The following is an 18,817-nucleotide window of genomic DNA, read 5'->3' as shown; positions in this document are numbered from 1 at the left end:
AAAAATCCATTGAAATCACAAGGAGTTTCATAGAGTCAAGGTAAAAAAAAAAGGGGGGGAGAGAATATTGCATGCAAATGGAAATCAAAAGAGAGGAAGAGCAGCTACTCTTATGTCATATAAAACAGATTGTAAATCAACAACAGTACAAAAATGACTAAAATGGTCATTATATGATAAAGGGATCAATGCAGCAAGAAGAGGTAACCATCCTAAGTATATATGTACCTAACACTGGAGTTCTTAGATTCTTAACACAAGTATGACTAGACCAAAAAAGTGAAATAAACAGCAACATAATAACAGTAGGGAATTTCTACACATATTGTTAGAACTAGACAGATCATTCATTAAGGGAGAAATCAACCAGAAAACATGAGACTTAAATGGGACTCTAGAAAAAATGGACCTACCAGAAAGTGACAGAACATTCTTCCCCAAAACTATAGAATATACATTCCTCTCATTAGTTCATAGAACATTTTGCAATACAGAGTTTATATTAAGCCACAAAGCAAGTTCAGCACATCTTTTTTTGGGGGGGGGGGAAGAATCTCACTTTGTCACCTTCAGTAGAGTGGTATGAAGTCATAGCTCACAGCAACCTCAAACTTTTGGGCTCAAGCAATCCTCTTACCTCTGCCTCCTGAGTAGTGCCTGCCACAATGGCCAGCTTTTTTTTTTTTTTTTTTTTTAGAGACAGGGTCTCACTCTTGCTCAGCTGGTCTCAAACACATTAGCTCAAGCAATCCACTCACCTCAGCCTCCCAGAGTACTAGGATTATAGCCATAATCCACCACACCTGGCAGTCTCAGCACATTTTTAAAAACTGAAATTAGACCATGAATCTTCCCAGACTACAGTGGAATAAAGCTAGAAATCAAGTCCAAGAAGAATTCTCGAAACTATACAAATATGTAGAAATTAAATAGTCTGCCTTTGAATGATCTTTGGATCAATGAAAAACCAAAATAGCAATCGAACAAATTTTTTAATGAAATGACAATGGGAATGCAAGCTACCAAAATCTCTGTGATAGCAAAAGCAACTAAAATGCATGTTCATTGAACTAATTGCCTACATTAAAAAGACAGAAAGATTATAAAGTTATAAAGTAACATCCTAATGGTATACGTCAGAGAATAAAAAAAAAAGAATAAACTTAACCCAAAGGCAGCAGAAAACAAGAAATAACAAAGATCAGAGCAGAACTAAATGAAAAAGAAACCACATACATAATACAAAGGACCAATGAAACAAAAAGTATGTTTTTGAAAAGATAAACTAAATTGAGAGATCACTAGTAAAATTAACCAAAAAAGGATGAGAAAGAATTCAAATAAGCTTAATCAAAAATAAAGGGAGAGAGAAAAACATAAAGCACATCTAAATTGGAAGAAAGGAGGTCAAACTATGATTGTATGCTGATGACATGATCTTTTATCTGGAAAAACCCTAAAGACTTCTCCAAATGACTCCTAAAATAGATATACAAATTCAGTAGTCTCAGTTTATAAAATTAACATATACAAAGAAGTAGCATTTCTATACACTAATAACAGCCAAGCTGAAAATCAAATCAAGAAGTCAATACCATTTACAATAGCTGAAAAGAAATTAAAATATCTAGGAATATAGAAAAACAAGGTGGTGAAAGATGTCTACAAGGAGATCAAAAAAACACTGATGAAAGAAATCATTGATGACTCACAAAGGGGAAAGCATCCCATACACCATGGGTCAGAAGAATCAATATTGTTAAAACATCCTTACCCCCCAAAGGGATTTATAGATTCAGCGCAATTCCCATAAAAATACCAGTGTCATTTTTCACAGAATTAGAAAAAACAATCTTAAATTTTGTAGTGAATCAAAAAAGAGCTTGAGTAGTCAATGCAATCCAGAGCAAAAAGAACAAATCTGGAGATATCATTTTACCCAACTTCAGATTATACTACAAGGCTATAGTAACCAAAACAGCATGGTTTGGGTATAAAAGTAGACATACATCAATGGAACAGAATAGAGAATCCAGAAATAAAAACCACATACCTACAACCAAATGATTTTCCACAACCCAGACTAAAACATACACTGAGGAAAGTCAATCCTATTCAACAAATAATGCTGGGAAAATTGGGGAGCCACACACAGAAGGAAACTGGTTCCCATACACAAAATTAACTCAAGATGGGTTAAAGACTTAAATGTAAGACCTGAACCCATAAAAATCCTAGAAGAAAACTTAGGAAAAACTCTCTTAGACATTGGCCTAGGCAAAGAAGTAAGACTCCCACAGGCATTTATATGTACAACAAAAACAGAAACAAATAAATGGTACTTGTTCAAATTAAAAAATTTTTAAAAATTTATGCATGACAAAAAAATAGACAACCTACAAAATAAAAGAAATCATCATAAACTGTACACCAGCAAAGAGCTAATATCCATAATCTACAAGGAACTCAAATAAATCTGCAAAAGAGAAGCAAATAACCCCATTAAAAGTGGGTGAAAAACATAACTAGACATTTTTTGAGAGAAGAGATACAAGTGACCACAAACATGAAAAAATGCTCAACATCACTAATTATCAGAGAAATGCAAATTACAGCCACAATGAGACCCCTTTCATCCCCTCAGAAGGTCATCATTAAAATGCAAAACAAAAAAAAAAAAAAACAAAAACAAAAATTAAACATAGCAGGGCATTGTGGTGACTGCCTATAGTCCCAGCTATTTGTATGTGTGGGGGTTAGGGGAGGCTAAGATAAAGTGAGCCCATGAGTTTGAGGTTGCTGTGAGCTAGGATGCTAAGGCACTCTATCCAGGTCACAGAGCAAGATTCCATCTCAAAAAAAAAAGGTAAAAAAAATATTGGTGTGAAAGCAGTGAAAAGGGGCCACAGATTCACCATTAGTGGGAATGTAAATTAGTATAATTTTCTGTAGAAATCAGTGTGGAGATTTCTCAAAGAACTAAAGTAGGCCTACCTTTCAATCCAGAAACCCCATTTGTGGGTATCTATCCAAAGGAAAGGAAGAAATCATATTTTTTAAATATACTATACATATTTTCAAAGACATGTAATCAATCTAAGTGCCTATTAACTGAAAACTGGATACAGAAAATGGGATATATATGTGTGTGTGTATATATATGTATATATACCATGAAATACTACCCAGCCATAACAAAGAATGAAATAATGTCTTTCACAGCAATTTAGCATGGAAATGGAAGCTATAATCCTAAGTGAAGTATCTCAGAAATGGAAAAACAAATATTACACATTCTCACTTGTAAGGGGAGCTGAGCAAATAGGTATACATGGTCACACAGAGTGGTATAAGGGACTTTGACATTCTGAAGAAGGGATGGTGACAGAAGATGGTGACAGAAGACTGGTAGAAGAAAGGTCATGTACATTGAACCCGATGGTACACTATTCAGGTGACAGTACTCTAAAAGCCTTGACTCCACCATCATACAATTCATCCATGTAACAAAATCCACCTATCCCTCCTAAATCTATTGAAATGAAATAAATAAAATATTTATTATTGTTGTCATTATCATTAACACCATCGTCACTTATTATTTTCCTTATCATCACCAATACTGTCACTGTAATTTTATCACCTTAAGCACCATTACTACTACATAGTAAAAATAGATACTCTTCTTTAGGCATTTACCATGTGCCAGATGCCTCTCAGGAGCTGGCTGATCTTTTTTGGTAAAGAGACAGACAGTAAATATTTTAGGCTTTGTGGACCATACTATCTCTGTCACAACTATTCCTCTCTGCCATTGTAAGGGAAAAGCTGGCATAGAAAATATGCAAGTAAAGGGGTGTCCCTCTGTTCCAATACAACTGTCAGCCGGAGGGTCACAGTCCCAGTGTGCATGCACAGCGGGCGTGGGTCATGCTCACCTCCTGATTGCCATCGGAGCAGTTTTCAAGTACTCTCTGGGCTAGTCATAAATCATTTTGTAAGTCCCAAATGCTAAATGACTTTGCATTTGAAATTCCACATGTTTTTAAAAGGCTGCTCATTTTAGCAACTAATGAGCTGTTTGACCTTAAGAAACGATTCTTTGTGTTGCCAGACCCCAGATTCTCCATCTGTAAAACATAGTTGCCAGCCTACACCCGTGTTTTCAAATCATAAGTCATGACTATGAGTGAGTCCTGTTTGCCTTTAAAAAAAAAAAAAATCAGAAAAGACAAAGAGTAGAATGGAACAGAATCAAATTTAACAGAATATATCTGAATAAACACTATTTCAGAGATTCTGATTTTATGGTTCACAAACTAGAAAAGCACTGGACCAGATGATCTAAGAGCTCCAAGATATTCAATGTGCAGCTTTAAGATATTCAATAACTCTATAACCTATTCTCACTGCAATAAAACCACTCAAACTGCCTACTGAGGTGACGGTTTGAGAAAGTCAATAGGACTGTAATTCTTATAAATTCTCTTAGAGCCCCAGTGTCTTGCAATTATTGAGAAACGGTTTTAAACCATTCTATTATTAAATTATAAATTTTATTATAACTCTATTATATCATTATTATAATAATCTTATAATATGATTAGTATATTAGCAGTAATAATAGTATTGCTATGCTATTACATTAACAAGTATAATTAAATATATTTTGATTGGGAAATAGGATCAATAATGAAATAAGTTCTCCAAAACTCACCTGCCTTTAGTGGTACTACTTGCCTATGTATAAATAAAACAATAATATCAAATAAGATGTCCACACCCTTCAAATATGGGACCATTTTGAAATGATTTGAACTTGTACCAAGATATATAAAAAGAGGAAAACTTGCTAGTTCTTGTTTTCATTGAAAGGATACAGTACACACTATTCCTAGGCTGATAATTATGATTTGCATTAAAGTTGCGATTCACCAGTATGTAGAACAATCCAGCCAAAAAAACTCAGTCCTTTTGGTCCCATGTTCATCTGGAAGCCCTGGAGGAAATAAGGGCTCATTTGTAAAAATGGTAGTGCTGGCGCGTGTAATAAATGTAATGAAAAGGACAGGAAAGACACTTTAAGAATTCATGTTCTGAAATTGAAACCCATTCTATTTTTAATCCTCTCTCTTGGGTATTTAATTCCAGATCCTAGTCAAGTCATGTTGTACAAAATATCCAGGTTGACAAATTATCAGTGCTTCACTTAGCTGCAATTTCCCTTCTGGAAACTATCTTTGTGAATTAATATTCAGAAACACAACCTTGGTTTATAGCAATCTCACTGAATGGAGAAATGACTCTGAAAACTGAAGGATTAATAGCAGAAATCACAAAATTAACTTCATACAAAAAATCAAGGCAGTAAATAATAATTTTTAAATGTGTTAAACATTTACAAGTTCTCAAATAACAAATGTGAGTATAATTTTAAAAGCTCTGTAAATAGAGGCCTGGGGTTTAAGAGGATCACAGTTGATTCTGGGAGCAGTGTCCCTCAGTATGCTTTCCCAGACATGAAGGATCAAGTCATAGCCCACTCTCCATTGCAACTGGGGGATAGTTAGATTTCTTTGACAATAATAGTATCACTTTTAGAAGTCAATGATTTTTCTTCCATAAGATTTTGAAAATATACCCTTCTTACTATCTAGGAAAGACTAGACCAAAATCTCTAGGCCATATTCCTTGAATAAAAAGTCCCCATTCACCATCTTATCCCATATTCAATTGCGAAACAATTACTTGCTTTCAATGTTAAAGAAAATAAAATATTGGAAACATTGGTATTCGATAGGAAGAGAAAGTAGTATTCAGACCAAATTAACGAAATAAGATTTTAAGAGACCTCAGCTATCAGATGTCTCCCTTCAAAGGAATACAGATGCACAGGATGTCTCCAAAAACAAAGATCTACCTGCCCCAAATGTCAATATTCTTAAGGGTGACAAACCCTGCTCTACAGTGTTTTTCCCACAAAAAATAAGAAAAGAAAGAAAGAGTGGAACCTTAACTTGAACAACCAACAAAGACATGCAGATAAAAGAAGCATATAAAAAGACGTTTAATATCATATGTCATTAAAGAGTTGTAAAATTACAACAGTGGAATTCAACACCATGTATTCATTATTGTAGCATCATAAAGAATAGTCACAGTATTCTGTAGTGAGATACCACCACACACCTGCTGGAATGGCCCAAATCCAAAGCACTGATAACACCAACTGCTGATAAGAACGTGGAGCAATAGGAACTCTCATTCTTTGCTGGTAGGAATGTAAACAGTACAGCCACGTCAGGAGACAGTTTGGCAATGTCTTAGAAATTTGAACATATTCTTATTGTAGATCCAGCAATGTCATTCCTTGATATTTACTCAAATGAATTAAAAATTTATGTCCACACAAAAATCTGCACACCGATACTCATGGCAGTCTTAATTATAAGCCAAAACATAGAAGCCACCAAGATATCTCTCTGTGGGTGAACAGATAAATGAACTGTGGTATATTCAGACAACCATAATATTACTCAGTGATAACAAGACAAGAGTGTCAAGTCATATAAACATGTGAAAGAAAACCTTCATTACTCAGTGAAATAAGCCAACCTGTAAAGGCTATATACCTAGTGTACGACTCCCACTATGTGACATTCTGGAAACAGCAAAATCATGGAGATAGTAAAAAGATAAGTGGTTGCTAGGGTTTGAGGGGAAAGAGCAATAAATCTGTGGAACATAAAGGATTTTTTAGGCCAGTGTAACTGTTTCGTATGCTACCACAATGGAGGACACATGTTGTTATACATTTGTCAAATCCCATCCAATGAACATCATAGGTTCATTGACTGTAACAAAGGTACCACATTAGGGGGGATGTCAATAGGATGGGAGATGGTGCATATGTGAAAATAGATATGCAGGAATTCTCAGTATTTTCCACTCAATTTTGCTGTGTGCATTCAAACTTCTCTCAAAGTTTATTAATTTTTTTAAATGACAAAAAAATGAATAAGTCAAATGGAAAACCCAGAAAGAATAAAGCTGTCAAATGGGCTAACTGGTCATGGAGGTAGGATCACCTTCCTGGGGAGGACTGAGAAATTTTGAGTCTATTGGACATCAACAGAGAATAAGCCTTAATTATTGTATATAACTTGCATGTCTCATGACAGTCTTGTAAGATAGGTGATGCACTTCACACAGCTATCTGAGCATTTTTGGTTGGAAGAGTCATGGTGGGGGGATTATCAGCAAAGGAAAACTTAAGAAGAAAGCTTACATCTTGCAAGAACTAGATTCTTTCTGATGGTAGAAAGTCAAACTGAGAATTGCTGCTTACATTTCTTCACACGTTTAACATCCAAAGCAGAAGAAAAGAAATGAGAAAATGAACAAAACTGATAAATCATTCAGTTCACTTAAATTTCTGAAAGCATGACACTTCCAAATTGGAGACAAGGTTATTCAAAAGGAGGATATTTACTGTCAGCAAAGATGAATGAGAAAATTGGGTGTGGTGGTATGCAGACCCCCAGGAGGACCCCACCGCTGAGAGGGGGCTGAATTCAGGGACTTAAGTCAAAGGAATTGGATCAAGTTCAACTTCATTCAGAGAATATAGTGATTGCCTAGTTTTGTTACAGTACTACACTATTAAAAATGTCCAAGGTTGACAGAGGTTCAAACTAGATACTTTAAAAACATTCTGAAGTATGTTCAGTGTAGATTTTAGTTTACAAAATAAACTCAATATTTGGGCTAAACTCAAGCCTTAGCAACTTCTTTTTTGTGGGGGGGGGGGTCCCTATTCAATAAGTGGTGCCAGGGTAATTGAATAGCCACACATAAGAGACTGAAGCAAGATCCACACCTGTCACCACTCACAAAAATCAACTCACAATGGTAGCAGACTTTAACCTGACACATGAAACTATAAGAATTCTAGAAGGCATTGGAAAAATTCATATACATATCAGCTTAGGCAAATAATTTATGAAGACCCCAAATGAAAATTATTTAAGTCTATATGGTGTCATGGAATGTAGTTGCTGGGGTTCTGCCCCAGGGGCAGTGTCCTTTAAGACCTGTGGAACTAGCAGCTATCAATTGGGAAAATGAATTAAAAGCAATGAGAGGTAAAGAGATAGGACACTGAGAATAGCGTTTTAAAGGTGGGACACAGGGGACCACCGCTAGCTTGTAGGGCTTCAGCAAGTGGCCCTGAGTGTTTGTTCCACCCAGCTTTTATTGAAGGCTACTTTCTTATTTAGCCAAGGAGATAAACTGAGGAAGGAAGTAAAAACATCAGCAGTTTTCAGGAGTAAGCATGGTAGTACTTACTCTATCTATAATCAGTAACTTTATGGGTCTGGGCAGCCTTGAGAAATCCAGAACCTGAGCCTGTGTGGGGGCAGCCTCCTGTCTATGGTCACACCCACAGGTCCCTGGGAGGAGGTTAGACCCCTCCAGTTTCTCTGTGGAGCAGACATAGTGGCATCAGTTCTTCTCTGAAGAATCAGTGGAAAAGAGGAATTTTTTTCTTATCTCCACCCAGAGGCATTTTCCCTCCGTGGTTATGGTACAAGCCCTCCTGCCCATATCTCAGGGCTCAAGCTGTTCCCTTGATTTCTGCCTTAGCCATAATACAAATCACCACAATGGGTCTTTGCTTTGACTATTGACTGGGCAGGGGTTGGCCTGGTTAATGTTCTTTCCCAAGCCTTGCACACAGCTTCTGCTATGGCCATTGTTCTTCAAAGTGCTTACAGACCCAGCAGGGGTGTTTGTAAGCTGTCTCCCTTACCGGCCAGCCTTCTAGGAAAAGCAGGAACTGTTCAGACATGTAATTTACCTGTTAGTTTAGAAGTAAGCTAGGTAAATTGTTTTTGCTCTGGCTTGTTCAGCTTATTTCTCTGTTTCCCCCTTTTCTGGGGCATTTTCCCTTGCCAAGAATGGGGTCTTTGGTCCCCCATTCTCCCTGCAGTAGTGTTTTTACTTTCTTTTACTTTGTTTTTTATATGGATTGTGATTTTTGTTCCTGAATGATGCAAAGAGTCAGGTATAAGAATTTTGTAAAAGGGGTATTCTGAGAGTTATAGCTATGTTATATGAGCCATCTATCAGAATTAGAACTATCCTAAAACCCAGGTCTTTCAGCTAACCTCTCAAGCTCAAAACCTAAATGTGTATTCAATCACATTCCACACTTCATTAAAAGAAAAGATACAACTTTGTTCTGGGTAGATGCCTAGTAATGAGATTGCAAGGATCAAATGGGAGATCTAATTTGAGTTCTTTGAGGATTCTCCATACTAGTTTGTAGTCCCACAAAGTATACGTTTTTTATTGTTGGGAATTCATTGAGGGTACAAAGAACCAGGTTACACTGATTGCATTTGTTAGGTAAAGTCCCTTTTATAATTGTGCCCCACTCCCAAAAGATGTGTCACACACTGTGACCCACCCCCATCCCTCCTTCCCTCTCTTTGCTGTCCCCTTTCCCCACCCCCACCATGTAGGTCATTAATGGTCCTCATATCAGAATTGAGTACCTAGGATTCTTGATTCTCCATTCTTGTGATGCTTTACTAAGAAGAATGTGTTGGAGCACACCTAAAGCATCACAAGAATGGAGAAGCAAGAATCCAATGTACTCAATTCTAATATGAAGCCAGCAGATGGTCTAATACACACCCACAAAGAGAAAAACTCAAATCCATTCATGGTGGAGGGCGGGGGGAAGAGGGAGTGGGGAAAGGGGAGGACAGAGGAGGATAGGTGTGCTCCCACTTAATGGACATGATGTTAGGGAGTATGGCACCATCTTTTGGAGGTGGGACACAATTATAAGAGGTACATTATAACATATGCAAACATTGTAACCTAATTCTTTGTACCCTCAATTAACCTGAAACAATTTTTTTTAAGTATACTTTTTTATAAAAAGAAAGAAAGAAAGAGAGGGAAAGAAGGAAGGAAGGAAGGAAGGAAGGAAGGAAGGAAGGGACAACTTTGAGTCCTGGGAGCAAACTGTCCTATAGCTCTGGGATATAAAACTGACCAGGTAATATAAAGTACCAGGCTGCCCAAAATTCAAGTTTAGCTAAGATAATTCTGATGGTATTTATGTCCTGGAAATAGGTATTTTAGCCTTGTTGAAATATTTTTATTGTGGAAGAACTCTTCTTTTTAATAATTAATTATGTTACTCAGTGTGCCAACATATGTAGAGAATCTCTGCAAACTCAAGTTTATCTTTTAAATCTTGAGATAATCTATTAATTCAACTAAAACCCATAGGAACCAAACTAAACAAAATAGGTTTCTTTGAAAAGGGAGAGACTTTTGTTCTATTTTTGTTATAGAAACAATTTTTTTCTTAAAAATCCTCCATAATTTTAAGTCTAAATATTTTATCCCCCTTTTTTTTCAGGTTCCACTAAAAATCATTCAAATTCTTTGCTGCAGGTCTCAAAAAAATGTTTAATTTGGTAAAATGATTTTTGTTCTTCTGGGTAGATGCCTAGTAACGGGACTACAAAATCAAATGGAAGGTTTACTTTTAGTTCTTTGAGAATTCTCCATATTTCTTTCCATAGAGTCTGTATTAGTTTGCAATCCCACCAGCAGTACAAATGCTCTCCCTTCTCTCCACGTCCATGCCAGCATCTACAGATTCAGAACTTTGTGACACAGGCTAACGTTGCTGGAGTTAGGTGATATTCCAGAGTGTTTTTAATTTGCATTTCTCTGATAATTAAGGACAATGAGCATTTTTTCATATGTTGGCCATTTGTCTGTCATCTTCAGAGAAGTTTCTTCTTACCTGCTCATAACTGGAGTTGTTTTCTCCATGGACATTTGCACCAGAATGTTTCTTGTGGCTCAATTCATAATTGCCAAGATGTGGCAGCAATCCCAAGTGCCCATCAACCCACGAATAGATTAACAATCTGTGGTATATGTATACCATAGACTACTATTTACCCATAAGAAAAGATGGAGACTTTACATCTTTTGTGCTTACCCAGATGGAGTTAAAGAACATTCTCCTTAGTAAAGTATCTCAAGAATAGAAATAAAAGGTATCCAATGTATTTAATACTAATATGAAACCAATATATAAACAACTACATGAACGAAACAACACAAGTACAGTCTAGCAAGGAGGAGAGGAAAGGAAAGAGGAGAGGGGGGAGTGTGTGGGGGGGGGTAACTGGCAGGATTTCACCTGATGTGCACAATGTGAGGGTGCTCAACACACCCCCTGGGTGAAGGGCTCCACTACAACTTGAACTTTGCCTTAGAAATGAAAACAATGTCACCTAAACATTTGTATCCTCATATTAATCTGAAATTTAAAAACTAATTAAAAAATAATAAAAACACAAACACAGAGGAAGGTTGATATGTGGCCTCTGCATCTATCACCATTACCCCACTCCAGTCCTATTATTCCACTATACAAAGACCATTTCAATTGCCTATGAAATTAAATGTATACTTTGCTCTCCATGACAGTGACAGTGACATGACACTTTTAGATTTTGTGCACTTTTAAAATTTTTAAATAAATTTGGGAAATGCAAAAAAAAAAAAAAGGTTTAATTTGGGAGAAACATGGTCATCTCCATGGTTCTAGAGTATAGACTCACCCATAAAATAATTTCAGTACATATTTCAATTATATGAGCATCTGTTTGTCTGTTTACTATGCACATATACTCTTGGATAGTATAGTGAGAAGAGAATAGTGAGAAGAGAAGCTTCATAACGCTCCCTGTGCCCTAGCAGATTCACCAGCACAACAATTGAGATGAGCCTAATCAATTATGAGATAGCTCCAATAGGTACAACTGCAGCTATTCAAGAATGGGGGCTGATTTTGACTCACCATGTTTTGTGAGCATCATAGCAACTGGTAAATGATACTCAACAAAGTTGAGAAGTCAACCAGCCCTAACATTTGACAGACAAATGTGCTTTGGGAGACATTGTTTGAAAGTCCTATAATTAAAAGAATGAGATAGTGATGGTGAGAATAGGAGGCATTTTCTTCATGTAAAAGATTAAATAATGACATGGTCTTTGTGGTAGGTCTTTCACCTCTCTCAACTCTGGTATAGAGAGTGTCTCATCTACCATGGAACACCAGGGAAAGCATAAAAAGATAAAATCAATCAATAACTTTGTAAGCCCTGTATTTATGTGCCTTCCCTAGCCCCTTGGAACTCCCACTTAGGTCAGATTCACACCTCTTCCTTCTCTGAATCTCCAACAGCTTACTTTTGATATATTCAGGTGCCTCAGAGACCTAGCAGAATTTTCTCTTTCCCTTTGATTTTCTTCAGAAAACACAAACTCTTCTGCTACAATTTTAAAACCACCTTTTGTAAACTAAATGTAGAAAGTTTAGAAAATACATTAGCATAAGAATATACACATTTCCACTTGGGAACAAGAGCAAAATTATAATAAGAATAATACCATGGCCCTTTCTGAAGACTCCAGAAGGGAGCTGCTCAGCTCAGTAAGTTGAGTTAAATAAGGAGTAAGTTTATCCTACCCAGGTGTTCTCCCTCTGGACACTTTTCCCCAAGCAGAGCTTCAGGCTCTGCAGAGAGTCTGGTTGCTGGCTGGCAGATGGGCCTTCTGGCAATGGGCAAGGATCTCAGACAGCAGAGGAGTTTAAAAAAAAAAAAAGCATTTTTCCCATAAACAGCTGAAAATATCTTGTGCTTTTTAAAACTTTTCTTAATCAGTTCAGTAAATGACAGCATCACCCAGACCAAGTCCTCTTTTATTTTTATTTAGCCAAAATAATGTTCTCACTACCCATGTGAGTCACAAGCTTGGACCCTCTTCCTTCTGATTCCCCCACACTTCTAAGGGCAGGTGGTCTCCTAGGGAATCACCAAGAGCTTTCAAAGGTGTCCTTAGTTACCTGAAATTTCTTGGCCCCTTTTACTAGATTCATTTCTCTTTGCTCTCATAGTTTTCTTCCTGATTTCCTTTTCTCCATTTCCTTTTTTAAGCAAGTCACATGGCTTTTTCTTTAAACACTTTATCTGGATAAAACCACCTACCTCAATTTAGTCATTGAGTCATTAGAATGGACTCATTCTTCTTAGTAGATACGCAATCTGAATCTCACAGCTATTTGCCCCATCTTTGAAACTTCTACCTCCAACAGCCGTTTACATACCTAAGGTAAATTTTGTAACATCTCCTTGTCCTGCACTTTTGCAGTAGCAGAAGAATCACAGCAGTTGTTTTGGCTTTGACATGAAGTATGGGCCTTCCAGAAACTATTCTCTATTTCTATTAACCCAACCATGCTCATTTACACATTGTTTGTTCAATAAATGGTGAGTGAGCACTAGCTAGGTGCCAGGCATTATTCTGGACTCTGGGGATGCAACTATGAACTAAACACTCAAAATCCCTGCTCTCCTTTTGCCTCTATTTTAGAAGAGTGAGACAGAGGACAAAGAAAATAATGAAGTTCCAGAATGTATTAGAATGTGATCATGCTAAGAAACAAAAGCAGCATGGAAGATAAGGCCAGGGAGTACCAGGAGGTGGAGGGGGGAGTACAGCAGATTTAAATAGGTTGGACAGAGGAGGCTTCCTTGAGGTGACTTTTCAGAAGAGGCTTGAGGGAAGTGAGGACATAAACCACGCAGACGTCTAGGTGGAAATACTGCAGGATGAGGGAACATTAAAACCAAGACCCAGAAGTGGGAGGATATCTGACATGGTGTATGGGTGGGGGACAGAGGCTGCTGTGGCTGAGCAGGTGACCCTGGGGAAAAACTAGAGGGGATGAAGCAGGAGTGTTTGAAAACAGGAGCCAGATTCCCATGGCCTTGTGGGCCATTGTGCAGACTTTGGCTTTTATTCTGAGTGAGACGGAAACCTGTGAAAATAGTAACAGCAAAACAATAACATAATTTCACTCCCCAGAAGCAATGGACATATCAAGCACCAAGGTGTGGTTTCCTGTGTGCCACACTCTCGCAAAACAAACCAGGATTCCTTGGAGAAATGGCTCATTCCAAAGTTGAATCAAAAGAAGCACAAGGTGTTTTGGGTTTAGGAGCTCATATACTAAAATTAGAATGATACGGTCCCTACACACACGAATTCATGAAGTGTTCCAGATTTCTTTTGAAAGTCCTAAAACAACAGACACTAGAGTGGATGTGGAGAGAAAGAAACTCTAACACTCTGCTAGTGGGACAGCAAACTAATATGACCTCTGTGGAAAATTATATGGAGAAACCTCAAAGAACTTAAAGTTGACCTACCATTTGATCCGCAATCCCCTTTCTTACACAAGGGGAAAAGGGTCATTTTATAAAAAGGAGACTTGAGGGCTTAGCACCCACAGTGGTGGTTAGGGCACCGGCCACATGCACCAGGGCTAGAACTGGTGTTTGAACCTGGCCCCAGCCTGCTCAACAAAATTAGACACTGTGCCAGGTGCCTATAGTCCCGGCTTGTAGGAGGCTGAGGCAAGAGAATCGATTGCTTGAGCCCAAGAGTTGGAGGTTGCTGTGAGCTGTGACACAGGGGGCAACAAAGTGAGACTCTGTTTCAAAAAAAAAATGATAAATAATAAATAAATAAAAAGGATACCTGCACTCAAATGTTTATGGCAGCACAATTCATAATAGCAAAGACCTGGAAACAACAGTACATGAAAGGATTGAAGAAATGTGCTCTGTGTAGACCATGGATGTGGAGTATCACTCAGTCTTTCAAAAAAGTGGTAATCTAGTATCTTTTTTAGCAACCTGCAGGGAACTGGAAATCATTCAGGGGTAAATTCACGCTATTGGGTACAGTGTACACTATCTGGGTAAAGGGCACCATTATAACTTTCACTCAATCTGTACAAAGTATGTAAACAAAATGTGTATGCCCTAATATTCTGAATTTTTTAAAAAAATATCTAAAGTAAAACATCACAAGCATTCACAAGGTAATGCTAAAAATTACACATATACACATAAATAGGGGCGAGAAGGAGCAAGAACCCCAGTTTGGACATTTTAGGCTGGGGAGGTCTCCTAGAAATTCAAGTCCAGATGTATAGTATGAAGATGGGTAGATGAGCCCAGGTTTGGACTAGAAGGCTTGTGTGAAGAGAGCACAAGCCTTCTAGTGGGCATTATCAAAACAGACAGCACGGAAAGCCTTGAGGTTGACTAGAAGGCTTGTGTGAAGAGAGCACAAGCCTTCTAGTGGGCATTATCAAAACAGACAGCACGGAAAGCCTTGAGGTTGACTTATGTCACCTAGCCAAGGAGTAGACGCAAATAAAAAACAAATGAGCAAATACACAAAAGTGGTAAAAGTGAGGAGGATGAAATCTGAAAAATAAGGAGGGTTCAGAGAAAACAGACAATAGCTCAGTTTTTCTAGGACGTGAATGTGAGCATGGAGGTACTGTCTGGCCCAGCAGGTCGGGAGAAAATGCAAAAGGTCTAAAACTCAGCCTCAGAAGATGCCTCCTTAGGAACCAGAAGACGTGAGAGCAGCAGATGTAGATGCAGATGTCTTCGTCTGTGTGTGTTGCTATAAAGGAATACCTAGGACTGAGTCATTTATGAAGAAAAGAGGTTTATTTGGCTCATGGATCTGCCGGCTTCATGAAACGCTTGGTGCAGGCATCTGCTCTGCCGAGGACTTCAGGAAGCTTCCAGTCACTGCAGGAGAATGAGGGGAGCTGAAGTGTGCACACCACATGCCAGAGAGAAGCTGGGTAAGGGGCGGGAGGTGCTGGACGCTTTAACAATCAGTGCTGGTGGGAACGAGCAAGAGTGAGAACACTCTCTTTCCTGAGAGGAGGGCACGAAGCCTTTCTGAAAGACCCATCCGTCAGATTTCAACATGGCATGTATAGGGGCAGTATGCAGACTGCACCAGCAGTCATCAGCAGAGAGCAACCTGAAGTTTCACCAGCTGAGGACACAGCAAGGCTCTGGGGAAAAAATAAAAATAAAGGCCGTAAGATGAGGCCTAGAACTCCAGGGGCCTGAGTAAGAAAACAAACGTGAATAGATGCTGTGTGCAGACCACCACTAGTGGGCAGCTCCTTAACTGAGTGACCTCTTCCAAGGAACCATCTGCCCTTGGCACGCTGCAGCCTTCCCACAGGATGCTGCAGCTGGACTCGTAAAACTGTAAAGACTCACTGCGCTGGGCTTCCACCCCTTAATCTCATTGATTCCTTGTGTTTATCTGTATCCTAGCTACCAGTGAGAAACACAATCGCCTCAAATAACCCCCGTGGATTTTGACATGATCAGAGATGAGGATGATGATTGTGATATCATGGTAAATACCAAGTTAGAAGCTAATATATACTTAATGCTTATTGTGTGCTAAATATTTATTAATTACTTTCTCATTTAGTCTTCACAAAAGCTCTATTTAATAAGTGGGAGTTCTGATACTCATAAATGCTTAAATAATCTCTCCCAAGGTCATAGCTAAGCAAACAACAGATCCAGCTCCTAGACACAGGTCTCTCTGCCCCGTAACACGTGATCTTAATCATTATCACACAGCATTTCCAAGAGACGTACCTCGCCGAGGTGGAGGAGTTAGAAACTATGGGATAGAGGAATAGGAGCGAGATGTCACTGTCATTTAGCACAGCCATGTGCCTCAGTCATCCATCTAAGGAGCTCTCATTTAGAGCCTATGATTTACTAACGGTGAAAAGTGTCCCAGGGATACAATTCCCAGTGAAAAGCTATCCACAGAGCATTTGAAATCAGATCTAACCACGCCATTGAGTCTTCCAAGAAGTGGGAGTTTGCTACAAGATCTGAACGCATTTCTAGAGTAACTCCTGGCATCATCTCAAAGAACCTTCAAGTCTTGACATATATAACTTTTAGACAGAAAGCAAATGAGGCAGAGAAAATTTTGCAGAAATTCACAATGGCTGAATTTGGGGAATTGCTATTCACTCCTCCTCTGCTCCCTTGACTCTGAGATAAAAAGGCCTTTACAATAACCAGAATATGCTGGGAACAGTTAAAACTGTGCTACCCTGGGGGAACCAGAGGAAAGGCAATGAAATATACTAATCTTCTTGATTCAAGAATTCAAAGAAGAAGAAAAAAAATACACGAATTTTCAAAACAAAGGATACATTCCTCTCCTTGTTAACCTGAATCTGAAAACATTCTCAGCTTTGCACAAGTACGCATAGCCACCTGCTGAAAAGTATAAAAAAGCAATTAAATCACTACGGAATGCATTCATGGTGGATTAGACAAATCCGCTTCTGCCTGTCTTATTTCCCTTACATTTAGGTAGTATGATCCTGATCACAAGAACAATGCCTTGCAAATAAAAGCTACGGGAATGTTCAGCACCCATTTATTATTCCATCATCATGGGCTTGACACACCCAACAGCAGGCGTCATTATGTACAACACCACAATCAACATTGCTACCTTCACTTACTACTGTGGATAATTCTTAGTCTTAAGGGATATTAGGGGGGGAGAGACAGGTTATGAAACCTCATATGTGCAGTCCTAAGCTTTTCTTGAAAAGTGTACAAATATGTGAGAGCCAGGTCAGAAAAAACAGAAGCGAGAGGTAGAGAGAAGAGGGGAGCAGCCGGGGAGAGCGAGAGAAAGTTTAAGGGAGGACAAAGGGGAAACTGGAACTGTGGCTTCTGTATTTTGTAACCACAATGCATAACTAAGAATATGTTAAGAAACTAGAATTACATTTGGAAACTATTTCAAGATCAAAGCCTTTAAAGCATGGTACATTTTTACATTCCCAAGTTCTCCCTACTTAAATTTTTTTTTAATTAAAAAAATATATATAACCCACATTTAGTCTTAAAACGTTACAGTTTAAACGCAAAGCGATTCTTCTAATTCATGGTGCTCCTTCCCACCCACATTTTCTCATTATATAAAGTTATAGTAAGATCAACTTTTCCTGGAGCCGTTCCAAAGCTCAGCATGCATCAGTCCTTAGCTAATTCAACAGCTATTGTCTGCTGCTGCTGGAACCATCGGCCACATCACCGAAAACTTTAACTGCTACGATAGGAAATAAAACACAAAAAGCAACTGCGACCGTTGATTGTCACCAAATGTGAGACAATACCAAGGAATTGTACTAATAATGTTACAGAACTCACAGTACATTCAAATCCAAGGAGCCAGCTGCACACGGAGCCCAGTGCCACGTGTCAAACCAGCAGATGTCAAAAAATCAGTGGTTGTAACAGCACGGTCAGTGTGAGCCAATAGAACTCATTGACAAACACTTGCCGGTGTCGGCTGCTGCTACTGATGAGCTGCGAAGATGACAAAGCACGGCATCAAACATGCCCTCCTTCCTCCCTGCTTCCCCAACAACTCCAGGCTGGAAATAGCAGTGCATCTGTTATGTCAATCCCATCTGAATCTATTAACCTATCTCGACCTTAACAGCGTTCTAAGAGAAACTCTGCCTGGAAATTGAGGGAAGCCCTATTTTAAAAGTTAATAAGAGTATCTGACTCGGTTAAAAAAGTATCTTACTCTTTTAAGTAAATAGAGATATGCACATCTCTGCATATGTATATTATTAGATATAAAGATCACGTGACTGAAGGTGGGCAGAAATGCCTTCAGATTGAAAGCCTTAAAGTAAAATAACTAAGATTCACCATAGCTTCTACATTAAATTAGTGGCATTTTCAAATTAATGTAAACAACTTTTTTAAATGTCATCTATGTGGCAGGAACTGAGGAAATAAAAATGAGAAAGTCTGTTCCT

Source organism: Otolemur garnettii, unplaced genomic scaffold, assembly GCF_000181295.1.
Source record: "Otolemur garnettii isolate 467f Iridium unplaced genomic scaffold, OtoGar3 scaffold00035, whole genome shotgun sequence".
NCBI lineage: Eukaryota > Metazoa > Chordata > Mammalia > Primates > Galagidae > Otolemur > Otolemur garnettii.
Note: the sequence above shows the minus strand (reverse complement) of the source record.